The sequence below is a fragment of the Urocitellus parryii genome, chromosome 13 (genome assembly GCF_045843805.1).
Source record: "Urocitellus parryii isolate mUroPar1 chromosome 13, mUroPar1.hap1, whole genome shotgun sequence".
NCBI lineage: Eukaryota > Metazoa > Chordata > Mammalia > Rodentia > Sciuridae > Urocitellus > Urocitellus parryii.
In genome coordinates, this window is record NC_135543.1 from 37126572 (window position 1) to 37146038 (window position 19467).

General features: G+C 35.6%; 1 protein-coding gene across 1 annotated transcript in view; it reads right to left on the reverse strand.

Annotated features, from left to right (window-relative positions):
* The window catches only part of Dtna (dystrobrevin alpha), a 346528-nt gene extending 338925 nt beyond the window's left edge, over positions 1–7603 (reverse strand). Inside the window, exon 1 of the mRNA XM_026400020.2 lies at positions 7407–7603. The gene's annotated coding sequence lies outside the window, so the exon portion shown is untranslated. The remainder of the gene's footprint in view (positions 1–7406) is intronic.
* Between the last annotated feature and the right edge of the window lie 11864 nt (positions 7604–19467).

Below are 19467 nucleotides of genomic sequence, written 5' to 3' on the forward strand. Positions count from 1 at the left end.
TAACACATGAAAAAAAAATGTTCAACAGCATTACCTGCTAAGGAAATTAATACTAAAATCCTGATGAAATATTACTACAGAATTATAAAGATAGCTAAAGTGAAACATAGCAATAACACTAAATGCTGGTGAAGATATAGAGAAACTTAATCTCTCATCTACTGTTGATGAGAAGGTAAAACAGCACACTCTGGAAAACTCTTTGGCAATTTCGGATAGAAATACACATGTAATTCTTGCAAATTTATCCTAATTAAATTAATAATTACATTCAGACAAAAATATTCACATGAATGTTCATGTACATTTTTGTTATAGTATCCAAAAACTGGGAGAAAAGTCCAGATGTCATCCAGGTGAATGGCAAAATAAACTATGGAACATTTATATCACAAATTACTATTCAGAAACAAAAAGTAATCAAGTATTGAGACATGCAACCACTTAACTATCTCCAGAGAATTACACCAAATGCAAAATCAATGCCCAAATCTTACATACTATGTGATTTCATTTGTGTAACATTCTTGAAATGGCATAAGTGTGGAAATGGAGAAGAGATTAGTGATTGCAAGAAGTTAAAGGGGCAGAGGTGGCTAGAGCAGAGTTGTTATGTCCAAAAAAGAGCAACAGGAGTTATCCTTATGAAAATGGAATTTGTTTTTCACTGTATCACTGCCAATGCCCTGGTTGCAACATTGTACTATAATTTTTCCAGAATGCTGACAGATTGAAGAAAAATGGGTAAAAGTACCACGGGATCTCTCTTTTTTATTTCTTAAAACTGCCAATGTCCAATTATATCAAAATAAAAAACAATTAAAAACATGGATTGGCAATAATCTAACTATGGAGATTATGTTTGACAAAATAAAACAAACACATAGTATGATTCCTCTGTTTATCCGTATTCCTTTTTACAATACATGATAGCACAAATGATATTTTTTTCCAATACTAGTCAAGTGACAAAATCATACCCACATAGCTGTTCTGATTTCTACACCATGTCAATTATATCAAATCTGTTCAGAAAACAGAGATTGGGTGCTGTGTGTAGGTCTTGCACTATTCTTTGCTCACACTTGCTATCAAATAGACCTCTTTATGCATTCACTCAAAATAAACCATAGTTTTTATCATTCTTTAATTAAACAAAATTCCTGCCAGAAAAAGTTGATAGTATCAATTTCATAAGTTTAGCCTCTGATTTCCTTGCTTTTGGCTTTTTGAAAGAAGAAACTTTCTTATTCTGAGTTCTAGAACACAGATGTTGGTACTTTTACATTAAATAATAAGTAATATTTTAGTGACAAAACTATTTAAGAAGTTTGTTAATTTTATGTTGCAATTATCAGGCCTTTTTACTAATGTAGCTGACTTTTTTCTACCTGGACGTGTGATATGATTATATTGTCTTATATCTTTAGGTGAAGTGTAGCCATGTGACTCACTTTGGAAAATGAAATGGGAGATATGAAATATGAAGTATGAAGTGGGAAGTGCCAGTTCCTGCAGAAGACTGTAAGAACTGGTGGTGATTAACCATGATTTCCTGTGCCATGATAAAGGATGAAGATGTTCTGGATGCTAGAGGCTTTACCAGCTTAGATCCCTGAATAAGCAAGGTACAGAATAGAATCTTTCATTGACCAAGATGAGAGCAAAGCATTAGCAAGAAAAAAAGTTTGTTTTCTTTTTCAGTTACTGAGAGTTATTACCACAGCATAACCTAAATTATTATAACTGATTGATGCATTTTATATTTACATTAAATATGCAAAACTCTGCAATAGGACACTGCACTGTGACATTAAATTATAAATGCAAGTTAATGAACCACTCATGGGTCCATTCAATGACATTTCCAGTCTAACAGATACATGCTAAAAGAATCAAATAAAAATCAAGTCTTGTGTCTTTTTGCTTATGAAAAAATCAGGAAGATAGTTTAGTAGCTACTTCATGATGTCAGGCTTTGTGTGAAGCTGAACATACAGAGAATGATGTATCACATTCCTCATAGGGAAATATGAGTCACTGAAAATATATTTGCCACCATGAGCAATTCTAAGAACTTCAAAGAAAAGCTGTGCACCTTTGCACATGTGTTCTATGGATGAATTCAAGGTTAATATTATTACCACTCATATATGCTGCACATTACCCATCATTTTCAGACAGAAAAAAAAATTTACTGACACTTATCATCAGAAACTAAGCAAAGTTTTTTAATGCATTACCACAGTTAACTCATCAGTATTTCACTTTGTCAATGACATGTGCCATACGATTTAGTTAACATTATCTGCAAGATATAAAACTACCAAATTATCCTCCATAATTTTTATTGTAACAATTACATTGATTCATGTCAAAATATCCCAATGTCAAAATTAGCAGCATCTTTCTAATTGTGTCAAGATAAATCATCAGGTTGAGATTAGACTCTACATCCTCTTTTCAATGCATGTGCCAGACAAAGAAACCAGAAAAATGTAACACAGTAACTTAAAATTCTTAAGTTTATTAAAGGTCATAGAACCTGTAAGTATTCAAAACATTTCCCTAGTTATTTAGAATTCTAAATGTGTTTACTGTTCATTTTAAAAATTTTAATTTTTTTAAAGAGAGAGAGAATTTTAATATTTATTTTTTAGTTTTCGGCAGACACAACATCTTTGTTGGTATGTGGTGCTGAGGATCAAACCCGGGCTGCACACATGCCAGGCGAGTGCGCTACCGCATGAGCCACATCCCCAGCCCTAAAAATTTTAATTTTTAAAAATGGTGCTCAAATGACCATTTCTGCAAAATATATCATATATAATTAGGAATTTCTCATAATCTAGTAGTCACCAGTCCTTGTCCAGGTATTCACATATCTCTTTTCTTGTTTTATATGTTTTTGTCTATAAAACATGGGGCAAAAAGCATTGATACAAAGCACGTTCCATTTTTTCCACAAATTTTTATTAAGGAAAAAGAATCAAAATATCAGGTTAGGAGGTGTCAAGATTTTCAACAATAATAAGAATTTGGTGCAGAAGTAAATTTTTGAACCAGATATTGTTCATCAACAGTACTATAAATTTAAAACCCATCTCTAAGTATGTGACAATGGTCATGGTTATAGTCATGCTTTTATTTCAGTTCTTCCTGCTATAAAATAGAAGATAATAGATGTTGATAATTCAGGCAAACCTCATATGGCTATTGTGAATTATACATTAATGAATTCAGATAGAGTCCATACAATAATATCCAGTACACAGCAGTGTCCAATAAATTTAGTCACTATATTTGCTTAACCTTGTTAATACCCATCTCCTCAGCATATCCAATATTCAACCTCATCCCTCTTACTCTGAAACCTCTTCTTTTCCCTTGGGCACTTCAGAGAATCTTAGGGACTACAGAATAAACCCACTAAAATTCTGCTGGAGACCTTTTGCAGCCTTAATAACAACAACAAAATACCTTACATTCACAAACCTACAATTTAAAAATTTTGAAAGTTGCTAGTGCAAAGAAAGAAAACGACTATTTTTCATTAAACATAAATAACTTTTTTGAAAATTGGATGACAACCAGAAAAAAAGTAGTACATGCTCTCTGTACTTTAAAAAGTATTGAAAGGAGTGTTATAAACCTCCCCAGGTGTTCAGGTGGATACAGAGGAAATAGCAGGACTCCTGATGAATAGGGAAGTTAAATGATAATTGGAGAGAGACTCCTGTCCCTGACTCGGAAAATAATTCAGATAATTAACATTCAAGCGTTTAGGAAGATGACTAGACTTGGCAAACTCCTCCTCACACATCATTCTTCCACAAATATGTGACTTCTCACATACTTTGTGCATCCTGTTCTGACCTCAGGGTCTAATCTACAATCTCCTATTACATATTTTCATAGAATTCCTTCCTTTGTTCAGAAAACGTACATTAACTTCAAAATAATCACTTATTTTTATAATTATCTTGTGAAAACTTGTCCTTTGAACTATCGGAGCCCACACACCTTTCTGCTCAACCGTGATGCCCAGTTCACTGCCCAGTGTGTGGAACTGATGGACTCTACAGAGGTAGACAAGATATAGTTCTCCCCAAACCAGAGGGTGAACTTGAAAGGAAAAAGTCAGGTCAGAACCACCATGTGAGATCAAAGTAGCAAGAAAATGCTGTCTCTAAAATAAGTAACAGAAGCTAGAAAACTGGAACAGTGTTGAGTCAGTTAAGAAAGGGTCTATGTATGTATCATGGGATTTAATAACAATATTTTATGCAACATTGAGAAAATTCAAGTTCAATTCTAACATCAAAAACACTTGTTCTTGATGGTATATAATCACCATGACCACTAGCATCCCCAAATAAAGATGTGGACACAATTCAGATGTGTTCAAGGGTGGGGCACAGGGAGTTAACCATTGAAGAGCAAGATAATTATTTTTATGCCTCCAGGTCATGTTTATGATAATTCCTTTGGATTTTTATCTCCTATGAAGTTGAAAATTGGTTTGAAAAATTATGTATATTGGGTTTAATTAAATGGAAAGATAAGAATTAAAGGAAATTTATGAACATCAAAATAAATTTGAAATTCATTATATGATGACACAATTAAGTTTACTTGAAAAAATAACAAAGACTTGAGATGGCCAGGGCTGTGGCTCAGTGGTAGAGCACTTGCCTAATGTGTGAGATACTGGGTTCAATTTTCAGCAATCCATATAAATAAATAAAATAAAGGTCTGTTGACAACTAAAAAATATTTTTTAAAAAGATTTGAGACATCTGTCCAATAAAATGAACATTATGAACACACCATGTTAAGCTCAAATAAAGAGTAATTTTCTAAATATGTAAAGTTAGAGTTTACCCTAGTGAGACCTTTCTTTACATCATGGTTCATTTAAAGCAAGAGGAGATGTTAAATGTATTTCAACTTAGAACTAATGAGAAAATTTGGTTTCAGTCTTCATTGCTACATAATTTTGCAGAAAGGACATAAAACTGACTAAAAGACATGATGTACATGAATGCCCTCAAAATATACCCTATTTTTTTAATCACTGACAGTTGAAAGAGAATTGTATAATTCTTCTTTTAAAACTGCCTGAACTCTTGTCAGAGTGATTGAATTAATGATAATTAAACTTGCTAAAAAAATTCTGCAAAATAGTGTTCTGAAGGAAATGAGGGTCGTGTTTTAAACAAAGAATAGATTTTAATAACTTAGGAAGTTTAAAATTAAGTGTAAACAAATACATAGCTTCAGCCATCCATTTTACAATAAATTTTGCTGATAAATGTTAACTGCTGAACAATCTTTGCTGTTCAATGTGACTTTAATCTATAATTATTATAGGAGATTGTGGCAAAGGAAAACTACTCAAAGAGTTTTTGCCATAATCATAATATTAAAATTGGAAAAAGGGTTAATTGGCCTGAATGTGTAGCATGTAGTCAGTTAAGAGGTTCAGCTCATAAAAAGAGATGGAAAATATATAAAGTATAGAAGAATTTAGGTAGGGCGAATTGTAAAAGGACACACCAAAGGGTAACTGGTTTCCAACAATAATAACTGTATGACCTTGGCTATGTTACTTCACTCATCTCTGCCTGGACTTTTCTCATTTATAAAAGGTGGATCACTTTATTTTCTCCCACTCATGGTGGTGTAAGAGTTAAGAAAAGGAATAAAGCTAAACCACATGGAACTGTGGAACATGTGGGGAGATGTTTTGTTCTAAAGTTTCTACCTTTAGGACAAGAATAAAAGGCATATTTTTGCCAAAGAACCCATTGAGTTCCAAAATTTCAATGTTGCCAATATTTCAATGAAATTGACAACGGGTGCATAATAAGTTGGTTGGAAATCATAATCTAGAGCTTCTAAATCCTTTTTACATATTCATATATGTGGAAACATATTTACATTTTCAAATGCTCTAATCATTCAAAAGAATAGAACTCTAGAAACACTTATTTCAGCAGTTGTCATAGTGGTATATTTATTTGTTGCTTACTTTTTTTTATAGGTGTCCCACATCTGGGAAGATGGAACTTAATGGGTTAATAACTACGAATACTACAACAATAACAGCTTTTTCTTTAAAAGGAAACAAACACATTAAATATCAAGTGACCATGACGGGTAAAAGAAAAATGTGAATGTAAATGTCAACTTTAACTTTTTTTTTTTTTTTTTTTAAGAGTAAGAATGAAGTAATCGGGGATATCCTTTACTGAAAGTTTACATCTAATATCCCCATACACACACACTTCGCACTTCTGTTCCCAAAGCCATGCCCCGAGCCTGCCAAACAGCAAAGTTTTACTGTCAAGTACGAGTAATGGTACCACTGAGTCCCAGCACCCTCGCCTCCCTCTTCTCTCTTTGGCTTCTGTCTTCTGACAGACACCTCTCTTCCCTCACACTTTGGGTACCAGAATAAATGCCTTCTGTCCAGCCAAAAACTCCGAAATGGGCAACAGGCTATAAAAGCTGAAGACACTCGAGCACCGCGCCCACCCGCCCCGCCGCCCCCAGTCCCCATCGCCCACTCCCATTCAGCCCTCCGCCCCGCACCGCGGTGCATTGCAACACTCGCAGACACCGCGGGCTGGAAGAGATCGCGGATTCCCTGGTCAACCCGCCCCCACCACCCCGACTGTTCCCAACGTGAGTGTCATCCTTAATGGAGGTGGCCACCCCACCTCCCAGCAGCTCAGCCCACGAGGACCACCAAGAGGACAAACCCAACAAAACAACTCAACCCGCGATACGAGGGAGTCGGCTGCCATCGCCACCCCAGGAGCGTCGCCGCGGCGGACAGCAGCCAGGGGTTGCTGCGCTGTCGGGGCCATTGTGGGCGGCGGAGATTTACCTGCGCGGCCCCGCGCCCCCGGGCTGGCCATCCTGCAGGAGCCGCTACCGCCGCCCCGTGGGCCCGAGGCGCCGCCCGCCGCCCGGGGAGGCGCCGCGCCGCAGTCCTGGCTGCGGCGCCCGGCACATGCTTCACGCTCGCTCGCCGCGGCCAGCGCCCGCGCACAGGTGGGAACCCCGCGAGTGGGCGTTCGGGTGAATCCCTTCCCCGCGGGCACTCTCCGCCGGCTTCCACTCTTGACTTTGCTCGGTGCGCGGCGCCTGCCCTTGCTCTACTGCCCAGTCGCCTGTGCCCGCGCCCCAGCGCCGTGGGCGGCTGCGGTCCCTGCGCAGCTGGGGCTGCGCGTCATGTGCACCTCCCGCCCCGCGGCGGGCTCCAAGACAGCCGGCGGCCCGGGGCAGCGCGCAGCGCCCGGCCCCGCGCCCACTCCTCGCCCGGTACACCGACCCCCTCGATCCCCGCGCCCTCCCCCACTCCGGAGCTGTCAAGGAAGAAATCGCCGAGCACACACCTTGGAATGGACGGGCGCCTCAATCTGCCACTCGCCAAACTCTTAGAAGGTGTCCATTGGTCTGTAGGGAGGTTTGGACATGGAGTAGGAGCCGCTTTCTTATTATTTAATAATGTTGGAAGTGCCGGGTCCGCTGCCAGAGTTGTGGGTCATGTGGGCACAGCAGAGGCTGGCTGCTGCCAGTACCAGGGTTTCCTGAGGATCCTGAAACTATGATCTCATCCTCCTCATCCGCCTCCCCCGCCCCTCTCTCCGCGGGCGCGCACGCACAGCACACACATACTCTCTCTCTCTCTCTCTCTCTCTCTCTCTCTCTCACACACACACACACACACACACACACCCGCGCGCGTGCGCGCGATCTCCCTCTCTCTCACACACACACGCTCACACTGCTTGCACTACCCTCTTTCCTGAACCAAAATATTCCTCCAGAGAAATACAGTGTTCAGGCTCCTCATTGAAAAAAAAAAAAAAATCCAGATACAGATTTTTCTCTTTAAAAGCTTGAGTTATGTGCTTTGTTTATTTCCTAGTTTTCCCTTACATGTGCAAGGGAGACAAACAGAACCTCATATTAAGATTAAAAAGAATCTTACTCTTAGGTTGACCCAGATTTTGGTCAGAACTCAAGGACTCAAACAGTGCAATTTCCATTTAAAACCGTAGGCAATAATATACCAGGCTCAAATATGGAATAGTAATAATATCTTAGATGTGTGTATTGGGTTTCTGTTCCAAGCTGCTAACATTTCCCAAACATTACCTCATTCATTTGCAGAGCATCATTGCAGAGGAGGTGGATGAGAAGGCAGAGTATTGTCACTTCAGGGACACAGAGGTTTAGGTAAGATAACATGACCTATCCAAGTACACATAATAAGTCAATATCTCACTATAAATATTAATTGCATAGCTATGCATAGGTTACATATTTACTATAATCAATTCCTGGAAACTTGGGTTAGTGAAAATAAGGGAAAATTATTGATTTTTTTTGTTTTCTACCAACTGAAATTGTAAAATAATAATTTTTTTTCTGTATTTATATCTTCATAGGTTTTTCTTTTGTGTGTTTGTATAAATCTCCAGTTTCATGTTTATTTCTTTGGCGGGGGGGGGCGGGGTAGGTGTTTTGTGTGTGAATTCATATTCCTTTGGGTTTTTTAATTCCCTGGATCATAGTTTCAAGTAATTTTAGTTAATGTTTTTGGTGTTGTCACCAATTTAATGATCTGTGTTGTTCACTCAAGCCCCTTGTAAGTGCCTGGTGTATCTGAAGAGCTGGGCTATGTTTTGAAGGATATATAGAATTTTAATACATGGTACCCACTCTCCATTAGTTCATATCTATACATACTGACTGGCTACAGATGAATAACTTTATTATTTGGATGTTATGAATTTCTTACTTAACTTTGGTTTCATGTTAAAATAATTTGATTTGTCTGTGTCATTCATATTTGTCTGTCATTGATGGCCCTAGCTTCTAACGGGCTAAGATTATATGTTTAACTTTCCCCTCTACCTATATGTGGACCATACTCACATAAACACCAAATGAGGATTATTTTAAACTATGAAAGTTCTCAGGAAGAGCACTCCTGGGTAGTTTCTTTTCAGGTACCAGTAAGAAACTTTAGCAACTAACTAGAATTTTAAAAATCCGAAGAGAAAAGGTGTGTTAGAAGGAATGGGTCACGGAAGATGATAGAAGAAAAGACAGTAAGAAAAGAGGTAAAAGAAAAAAGGGATCTAACTTGCAAGAAGAGTGAAAAAACAAGAAAACAAAAGGAGATCGACGAATATCGTGTGAAAGCTAATATTTTTCAAATTTTACTCCATGGAAAATAAAGTCAGGAAATTGTGGAGTTTCTTACTGTTATCAAACATTTTTGATAAACTTAGAGGAATTCGGTGGCAAAGACACAAGGTCTCAGTCTTCCAGAGTCTTCACTGAATAATCTCAATTTCTGAAAATTCAAGTATAAGTCCAGGATCCACTAGAAGAAATAAATAGACTAACCTATCAATAATGTGTAACAATGAAAATAACAACAGAAATCAAAGTCATATATTTAATGTATATTTAATGCATATATATTTTAAAGAAGAAGAAATTAGTACTGAAATTCAGGGAGGTAAGTGGGAAACTAAAGGCACAGATACATTCAAATGAATAATAAAGAATCAAGCTTGCATCATTTAAAGCAATATAATACTACTAATAATATTTTTAACGTACTTTCAGACTTTTAAAGTTCTTTTCATATTATTTTTCTGAACTTAAAAAATGATTAGAGGTAGGCACCTTTGTTTGGGGTCTTCATTTTTAAATATGATAATTCTCCCTAACTTTCTACATGTTGTATGGAGAAGTGCTAAAAATATTTTCTCATTGTTTTGAAAATATCATGTATATTTTCTAATCAGTCAGCCCTAAACATATTGTTCAGCATACGTTTCTTCGTCCTTCTCATGAACAACACAAATAGATGCACAGAATGTAACAGTGATTTATAATCCAGGATATTACACAGGCTGTTGGAGTTCAACCAGAAGCTTTAGCATGTAGCCGACTCTGATGGTTTTGTAGTATCTCTGGGAGATTTCTGCAAAAAAAGGTGAAGGCCTAATGTGAACAGCAATATATCAAGATCATTTTCCTTTTGATCTGCGTACTCATGTCAGCATTTGTTTTAATTAATTAACGATGTATTTAGGCTTGATGATTATGTTTCAGAAATGCATTACAACATCAGTGGGCTTGACAGTCACTAGCAGTTCATATCAGAATATCTTCATTTAGGAAAAATATTTTGGATGTGGTTATGAATAAATATTTATGGCTTATACTAATTTAGGCTTATCTTTACCAAGGAAAAGAAATTATTAATGTTTACTATGTTGTTCTTACAATTTCTTGATTTTTAAAAACAAGTCATAGTTCCCATGAAAATGGCCATTGGTAAAATCAGGATGTCTTCTAGGTTAGAGCAAGACTTGGTATGTGCCTATGATTTAATATGTGGTATTTGATGAATGTATATGTACCATAGGTCAAATAAAAGGATTATTCTTATCTGCATACTGGTAACAGTTTGGGAGCATAAGGAACAAATAATTTTGGAGTATTTACGAGACTCACACGATAATAATAAAATGAAGATTGATTCAAAAGACTTGAAGAAATAAAGACGTTGCTATTATATCAGTTAGGATCCCTTCTATTCCCTGTGATTTAGGGTTAGATGATTTGGGGGTTGAATAACGCAAAATAAACAAATTCTGTTCTGGGTAGATTTTAAAAATACATTAACATTTTAAAAGTACATTAACAGTGTAATAGATCAAGAAAACGGATCCACTGAACCATAGCTTAGGAAATTCATGGTTAAGTGTCCCTCCCCCTGCCACCCCCTGTGTGAGTTACAAAATTCTTAGTTCAAGGTGGCTTCTGGGCATTATTATGAAGTAAGATTAATATTGTACTCCTTTAAAAAAATTAATGTTCCCCTCTTCCAACGTAAGCCTTAACTTTTCTGACTCCTCAAACATTCAGCAACCCTCAGCTATTCTTTCGCTTTTCAAGCTATCCCTATCATTGAATTCATCAGCCTCAGGTGGGACATTGTGTTCTACCCTCACTGAAATGTGCAAACTGTATCCCAAACATTCATGAAACCTGAGAGGATGTAAACATGTTTGTATTGATAAATACCAAGGTCCATTCAGTTTATTCATGCATCACTTCAAGACACATATTTTTAAATGTTAAAATACATTTGCCTAAGAAATTCTGCATTGAGACATGGTCTGGTCAATTTTTATGGAATAGTTCCCAAGTCCAAGAGAGCAGAGGTACACCTGTGTCTGTTTATTCATGAGAGATACCTTCCAAGACCCTTCGTGGATATTTGAAACTGTGAATAGTACTGAACTCTTTCTATATGTACTATGCTTTTTCCTATACATACACTTATCTCTTTTCCTATACATACACTTATCTCTGATACACTTATCTCTTTTCACCTAAGGAGAGCACTTTATGACTTCTCTTTTACATATCTGAATTGCAAACATCAATACTTTTGCCCTTTGGGGCCATTAAAAAGTAAAACAAAGTTTACCTGAACATAAACACTATGATGCCTCATCAATTAATCATGTAACTGAGTGGGCTACTATGTGATTAACAGGCAGGTAGTGTATATTGGATGGATACACCTGGACAAAGGGATGATTCACACCCTGGGCAGGATACAGCGGTATAGTACAAGATTTTTGTCATGCTACTCAGCATGGTGTGCAATTTAATACTTATGAATTATTTATTTGTGGAGTTTTACATTTAAAAGTTTTGGATCATCTTTGACTGGAGGTAACTGAAACTATAGAAAGCAAAACTATTGGTAGTACCCAGTCTTCCTTACATCACACCTTTGCTTTGCCCCCTTAGGCTGACACTTTGTGCACATGTACAGTGCTTCATGGCTCAACTGTTACTGTGGTTTCTATTAATGTGCTCAGGCAAAGTGTCCCATCTTTGATCTCCCTGTCTGACTAATGCCCTCAGGAGAAATGCTACTTGCACTTTCCATGTACTCCTTGGACTGAAAGGGAGAACCTAATGTAAAGATGGGTGTACATGATCAAGTGTATTCTGTTTCCTAGTGCTAGAATGAATAAATATGTTGCCATTTTAAATAGTTGTGATTCCACTTTATATTGGCAATTTATTAAATACATATTATGGTGGTTCACATCTCTCGATAGCATTACACCAGCATGTCTTTTGCTCCTGGGAGAATTTATTTTCTCAGTGGACCATAAACAAAACACAAATATTTTAGATGAAACTTTAATGCGCTGTCACAATGAAGGAAGAGAGAAAAAGTCAGTGGACGAATCCAGCTCTTCAGAAAATGATTATAACCACTCACTTTGCTGCTAAAAATGTTTTTAACCATATTTTTTATTGCTTTTGGGTTAAATTTCTGTGCACAGATACACAGGAATACAGAGCTTATTGATATATATATATATATATATATATATATATATATATATATAAAATCAGGAATAATATTGAGAAAATCAGGAAAGTTGAAGGCAAATACATTTCATCAATGTAGATGACTCGCTCATGTAATTAAGGACAAAAAAGAACTCCTACTCTTTATTACAGATTAATTCACTGAATCCACTGACCTCAGGGAAATGTCAAATTTTTCAGTGATTATTTCTAAATAAAGACCTAATGTTTTAAAATAATACCAAAAAATGGGTACAGGGTGAAAAGCTTAGTCAAAACATTGCTATATGAAACCAGCTTGCCTAACATATTTTTCCCCCTGAAATGATTCTTTACATATCATGTAGACACAGCTCAAATCTCGGTAGACTGTCAGGAACTATGTTAACAAGCACACATTTTAATTTGAAAGTTAATTCCTACAGTAAATACCATGCAATTTACTTTCTACTGAGAAGCTCTATATTTTATGAAGAACTAGTTGAATGAACTAGATGAAGCTAAATTAACCAAACTCTAATCTTTAAAAATGTATAACAAATGTGAGTCAATCCACACTTGAATTTATTGTTGAAAGTAGAGTAAGTTACCTTTTAGGGAATATGTTTTGAGATAATTCAAAGTGTATTTATATGAGGTGATAATGTATCTACTAGCATGTAGATTTTCTGTGGTAATCAAGATGCTTAGGTGTGCTACACATATCATGTATCATTGTCTTGTTTTTTCTTCCTTTTTTGTCCCTCGCCTCTTGCAAGTGCTCTATCACTGAGCTGTATTTAAACCCTCCTTTTTTTATGTCAATCACTAATCTGAAAGAAACAGGAATAGCAGGAATTTTATGTGATTTATCATAACACAAAGCCTTCCTTTATACTCAGTCCCTCATCTATGGTCATAATTATGCTATTTTCTAAAACATGAAAATGTCCTATTTTGAAATTGCTATTACTTTTTTGTTTGTATATCTTTCAAAAATATGCTAAGACCCTCAAGGACAAGGTCCATGATAATAACATTCTTGGTTTTTGCCTCCCCAGAAAATCAAGTACATTTATTTCCTAATGGGGATGCTTAGAAAATACTTGATAGTAAGAAAAATTGAAACATTTTTACCTCTGGCTCTATGTAGTGTACAGAAATAATTCCTTTAAGCTTGTGAGCACCTTTGACAGACTATTTTTATGTTTCATGTGAATAAGCTGAATTGGACTTGTTTCCTCTATTGGGGTTCATACACCTTTTTCTTTGTGTTTTAAGCAACATTTGGATGAAAGAATTATGTACACGTAAGGGTAATGATTTAAACATTTATATCATATAAGCCTGACAATCTATTTCTCCTTGTAATGATAATTCTTCAATTTAATAGTAACAAGAAAAAATTGTAACTTCCCTTGTACTGTACTTGTGTCTAAATAATTAAAGAATCTGAACACAAAAATAAGTTTATAATTCACATTAAAGCAAATATTAGTTATGTGAAGAAGTTTTGTTTTTTGTTTCATAAAAAGTAAAAACAATTTACTTGTTTTATAGAAGTGGAGAGACTACTTTCAAGAATATGTTCAGGGCATAAATAAGGGAATCCATAGCCTACCATCATTCAAAGTGCACTCTCTGGCCTAATGTTGTCCATCCTCCTTGAACTTGTAGGAAAGACTCACTCTTGGACCACTATTTAAAAACCTATTCACATAACATATTATATTATTATCTATCAGTTTCCTGCATATTAGACATCAAATCTGCAAACTCCAATTCAACTCTTGTACATTTAATAGCATCTAATGGTCATTCCATAAATACTTTCTGATTTCATTGTTAATTGACAGGACATTGCCCTAAATAAAGAGTAACATTTGTATTTTTATTATTAATCTCTGCCAATTTCTGAATTTTTAAATATACATTATGAGTGGAACACTAGAGTTATTTATAATAATAGTTTAAGGTCAATAACAGAATTCTTCATTCTGTGTTTCTAAATAAATAAATAATAGTCAAATCAAAATCACTTTGTTGTTGAGTTTCAAATAATGGTTAGGACCTATAATCTCTTAAAGTTCTACTGTAGTATCATTCAGCTGGGTAGTATAATTTTATGTCTCACCTTGAAAATCTTCTACAAATGAATCTAGAGGCATTTAAGTAGACATACTTTTCTCTGATTTTTTTTCTTAGTGGTATAAATTGTGGGTAATCTAAAAATTTAAACTGATTTTTTTACAATTAGATGCTCAGCATATTACAAAATGGCTTATATTTGTTCAAAGAAAATTAACAAATATTTCAATAACTGAAAATATTTATTGAATGTCAAGTATGTATTAAACACATCAGTTTAAGAAGATGTCATATCGAAGAAGCATGGTTATCTTCAATTTTCTTCAAGAAATTGAAATTTATCAACTTGGGTTTTAGTTCTAAAATAAAAATCCCAATTATAACTTTCTTTGCATCCTGAATAGAAAACAAAAATATACTGGGGCCTGCTCACTGCTTCCTTCCCCCCATCTGTCCCCAAAATACTTCCAGTCCTTTATTCTGTTAGTTGGGATGCTCCTTACTGTGCAGTGACAAAGGCTTGATTCCTTCATGTCACTTTCATGACCACTGCCCCCTGGGGCATCTTTAAACTGTGAAACCATCCGGATATGAGACAACAGGAACAGAGTCTTCAGTCCAGCCAGGACAGCACGGCCCAGTAGGTGCCCTGGGCACAGGCTGTTATCATTGGCAACAGGAGTGCTACAGTTCTTAAAAGCTATTATTTTAAGTTTCAAGGTAATTATTCCTGAAAAGTAAGTAAAAACCTCTCTGTTCTTGGCACACTTATTTTATGGTTACTATGGTTTTCTTTGACTTTCTTTTATTGCGAATTCTAATAAATATAATAATAGTACCCATTAGCCAGCTGTAGCAACTGGTCATCTGAGGCCAACGCCTTCCACATACTCAATCTTCCCATTCTGCTCCTATTATTTTGAAACTTGTATATGCCTATCCACCCATCCATCCATACTTCAGCATATGGTTAATGCAATTTTAGTTTGGAATTAGGTAATGGGAGTACATAAGGAAGAAAACCATAATGCTTTCTGTGTTCTAAAAAGTTGGCTCTTACTGCAGCGTTTTACAGGTGCGTACTCAAACCCAGTGTGATTGTTTAGGAAATAGACATTGCACACACAAACACATCACAAATGCTTAGAGAGAGTAAATAACTTAAAGGACTGTGCATCCTTGAAAGATCCTGTCTCTTCTTTAGAGACTGCTGCTGCTTACCTTAGTGTTCACTTCTGGATTTTTCCAAAAGGTCAATCTTGTTTTGTAATTATTCTAAGCCTTTATCCTCAAGATCCTGTCTGGATTTTTGCTTCCTTCCTTCCTTGCCTCCTTCCTTAGATCCTTCCTCCTTTCTTCTTTGTCTTTTTCTTGAATCCTTTCATAGTCACTCTCTCTTCCTCACTGATCCCCCTCTCAGAACTTAGGTACACAATCTGACAACTTCGAAAAATGTAACCCACATCAATCAAGATGCAGAGAGAGCATCAAGATCACCAAGAAAATTTCCTATTCTGCTTCATAGGAAACCTTTGCCTATCTCCTCCACCCAGAGGGACTGACTGTTTAATATTCATTACTAAAGATTATTTTTTGTATGTTCTAGAATTTTATAGAAATGAAATCACATAGTATATGCATATGTCTCTCTTTTAGCTCAGCACCTTTATCTATGAGATTTATCAATGTCAGTGTATCAATAGCTTTTTTTTTTTGCTGACTTCTAGTTCTTCATATGAATATACACAATTTGTTTATTGGTTCCCCTGTAGATTGACATTTTGGTTGTTTACAGTGTTCAGAACATCAATAAAGCTGCTGCAAATATATTTGTTCAAGTATTTTCGAGATTCTGTTTTTTGATCTTTTGGATAAATACTTGATCAGCTTTTTTTAGACCTATAATTTCATTCTTATTTAGTAAATACTTGAGAAATCTGATAGAAGGTATTGATTTTACTTATTAATTCAAAAAACCAGCTTTTGCTTATATCAATTTTCTTGTTTTTTTGCCTTTTATTGATTTCACTCTTTATTCCTTCTTTATGCTTATTTGGGGTTTATTTTTCTTTATCTAGTTTCTTATGGTGGGAACAAAATGAACTGATTTGAAATATTTTTACTTTTCTATTATTACAGTTTAATGTGATAATTTTCTTTCTAAGTACTGCTCTAGCTGCATTTCACATATTTTGATATGTGGTTTTCTCCCTTATATTCAATTCAAAAATTTTTCAAGTTTTCCCAATGACATCTTTTTTTATACAATTTACTTGGAAGTGTGATTTTAATTTCCATATAGTGAGTGTTTCTAGACATTATTCCATGATTGATTTCTTATTTAATTCCTTTGTAGAGATAAACATACTTTGAATGATTTTAAGCCTATTAAATTCGTTGAGGACTATTTAATGGTCCTGAAAATGACCTATCTCTTTTTAAAATTTTTATTATTGGTTGTTCAAAACATTACATAGTTCTTGACATCATATTTCATACATTTGATTCAAATGGGTTATGAACTCCCATTTTTACCCCGTATACAGATTGCAGAATCACATGGGTTACACATCCACTGTTTTACATATTGCCATACTAGTGACTATTGTATTCTGCTGCATTTCCTATCCTCTACTATCCCCCACTCCGCTCCCCTCCCCTCCCATCTTCTCTCTCTACCCCATCTACTGTAATTCATTTCTCTCCCTTGTTTTTCCCTCTCCCCTCACTTTCTCTTATATGTAATTTTGTATAACAATGAGGGTCTCCTTCCATTTCCATGCAATTTCCCTTCTCTCTCCCTTTCCCTCCCACCTCTCGTCCCTGTTTAATGTTAATCTTCTTTTCATGCTCTTCCTCCCTGCTCTGTTCTTAGTTGTTCTCATTATATCAAAGAAGACATTTGGCATTTGTTTTTTAGGGATTGGCTAGCTTCACTTAGCATAATCTGCTCTAATGCCATCCATTTCCCTGAAAATTCCATGATTTTGTCATTTTTTAGTGCAGAGTAATACTCCATTGTCTATAAATGCCACATTTTTTTATCCATTCATCTATTGAAGGGCATCTAGGTTGGTTCTACAGTCTAGCTATTGTGAATTGTGCTGCTATGAACATCTATGTAGCAGTATCCCTGTAGTATGCTCTTTTTAGGTCTTTAGGGAATAGACCGAGAAGGGGAATAGCTGGGTCAAATGGTGGTTCCATTCCCAGCTTTCCAAGGAATCTCCATACTGCTTTCCAAATTGGCCGCACCCGTTTGCAGTCCCACCAGCAATGTACAAGTGTACCCTTTTCCCCACATCCTCGCCAGCACTTGTTGTTGTTGTTTGACTTTATAATGGCTGCCAATCTTACTGGAGTGAGATGGTATCTTAGGGTGGTTTTGATTTGCATTTCTCTGACTGCTAGAGATGGTGAGCACTTTTTCATGTACTTGTTGATTGATTGTATGCTGAATATGACCTATCTTAATAAAATAATCTATATTCACTTGAAAATAATGCATTTTATTCTGTTGTTTAAAGAAGCATTCTCTAAATTTGATTTAGGACAGTGAGCTGATAAATTTTTCGAGTATTTTACATCCTGATTTTTTCTAATTGGATCTTTCTTGTTCACACAAGAAAAGTAAATCTCTCCTTTGATAATTTTTAATATGATATTACGATTTTTTCATCATACAACCTTTCATAATTTACAATTACCTAATTTTATGTCAGTTTACCTATTTGTTTCTACACTGTCTTGTTAATATGTAGCAAATAGGTATGTATGCATGGAGTGAAGAATGGACAATTGCATGATTAAATGATGTTTTTCATGATGATAACCCTTAGGTTGCAAAAAGATTTCAATTACAGTCCCACAGACACTTCAAGAGACCAGTCAATTAAGCAACATCATCATAGGAGCCCGGAAACTTCTCTTCTTTAAAATCTAAGACAGTGGAACTGGGGATGTAGCATAGTGATAGAGTGCTTTCCTAGCATGCACATGGCTCTGGGTTTGATCCCCAGAAACACACACGCGCGCACACACACACACACACACACACACACACATCTAATCCAATCCAATCCAAACAAAACAAAATAAAAAGAGCTCCACCATAGAGACTTTGAGAACAAGTTCACCTGAACTTGACTTTTATAGGAAATTTTCAGAATAATGCCTGACCAGGGAGATGAGAAAGGGTAAAAATATTCTTATTTTATAATAAAGAAAAGTCTAAAATATAAACTTTTATAAGTTATCAAATAATTAGAAATATTTATTTGAATAGATATTACAGATTGCAATAATACCATATTTTCTATGATTAAAGAATAGGTGTCAACTTTAACAATTTAGGACCCTGGTTCTTTGTGTAAAACATCCAGTATAACGGAGTAGATGCTCAAGCAATGTTTATATCTTATTGCTTTACCCCTCTCTTCTCCATATCAAATCAGTCAGGTTCTTTCTTCAGTCAGTTTAGTTTGCTAGTTTTCCAGAATACATTTACTTAAATGCTAAAAAAAATACCTTTTGATAATAAACATTTAGTTTGACTTGCTAAATTATACCATTGACTTGCTCTGTCAACTTAGGTAGCATTTGGGATATTTACCCCCAATTCCTCCCTTTTAAAATTGTGATTACTGCAACCATAAAACTCTTTGTTTCACGATTAAAGTTTCCTAGATAAAAAAGAGAGTTAAACTGTTGTCAAATAGGAAGGTGTTGCTTACAATGTTCTTGCAAAGCACATACATGAAAGAGACATTATTAAATTCAGAATATAATTAATATGTCAGAATAATTAAAAACATGATGTGTAAAATGAATGACTCTGTCTTTTCAGTTTTCAACTGTGTGATCCAAACTGAAACCTTAATATTCTATGTCTATTTTTTTTTCAGTGACATTTTATTTAATATTGAAATGTATATATCCCTGATCTTTCACCTGGGTCTG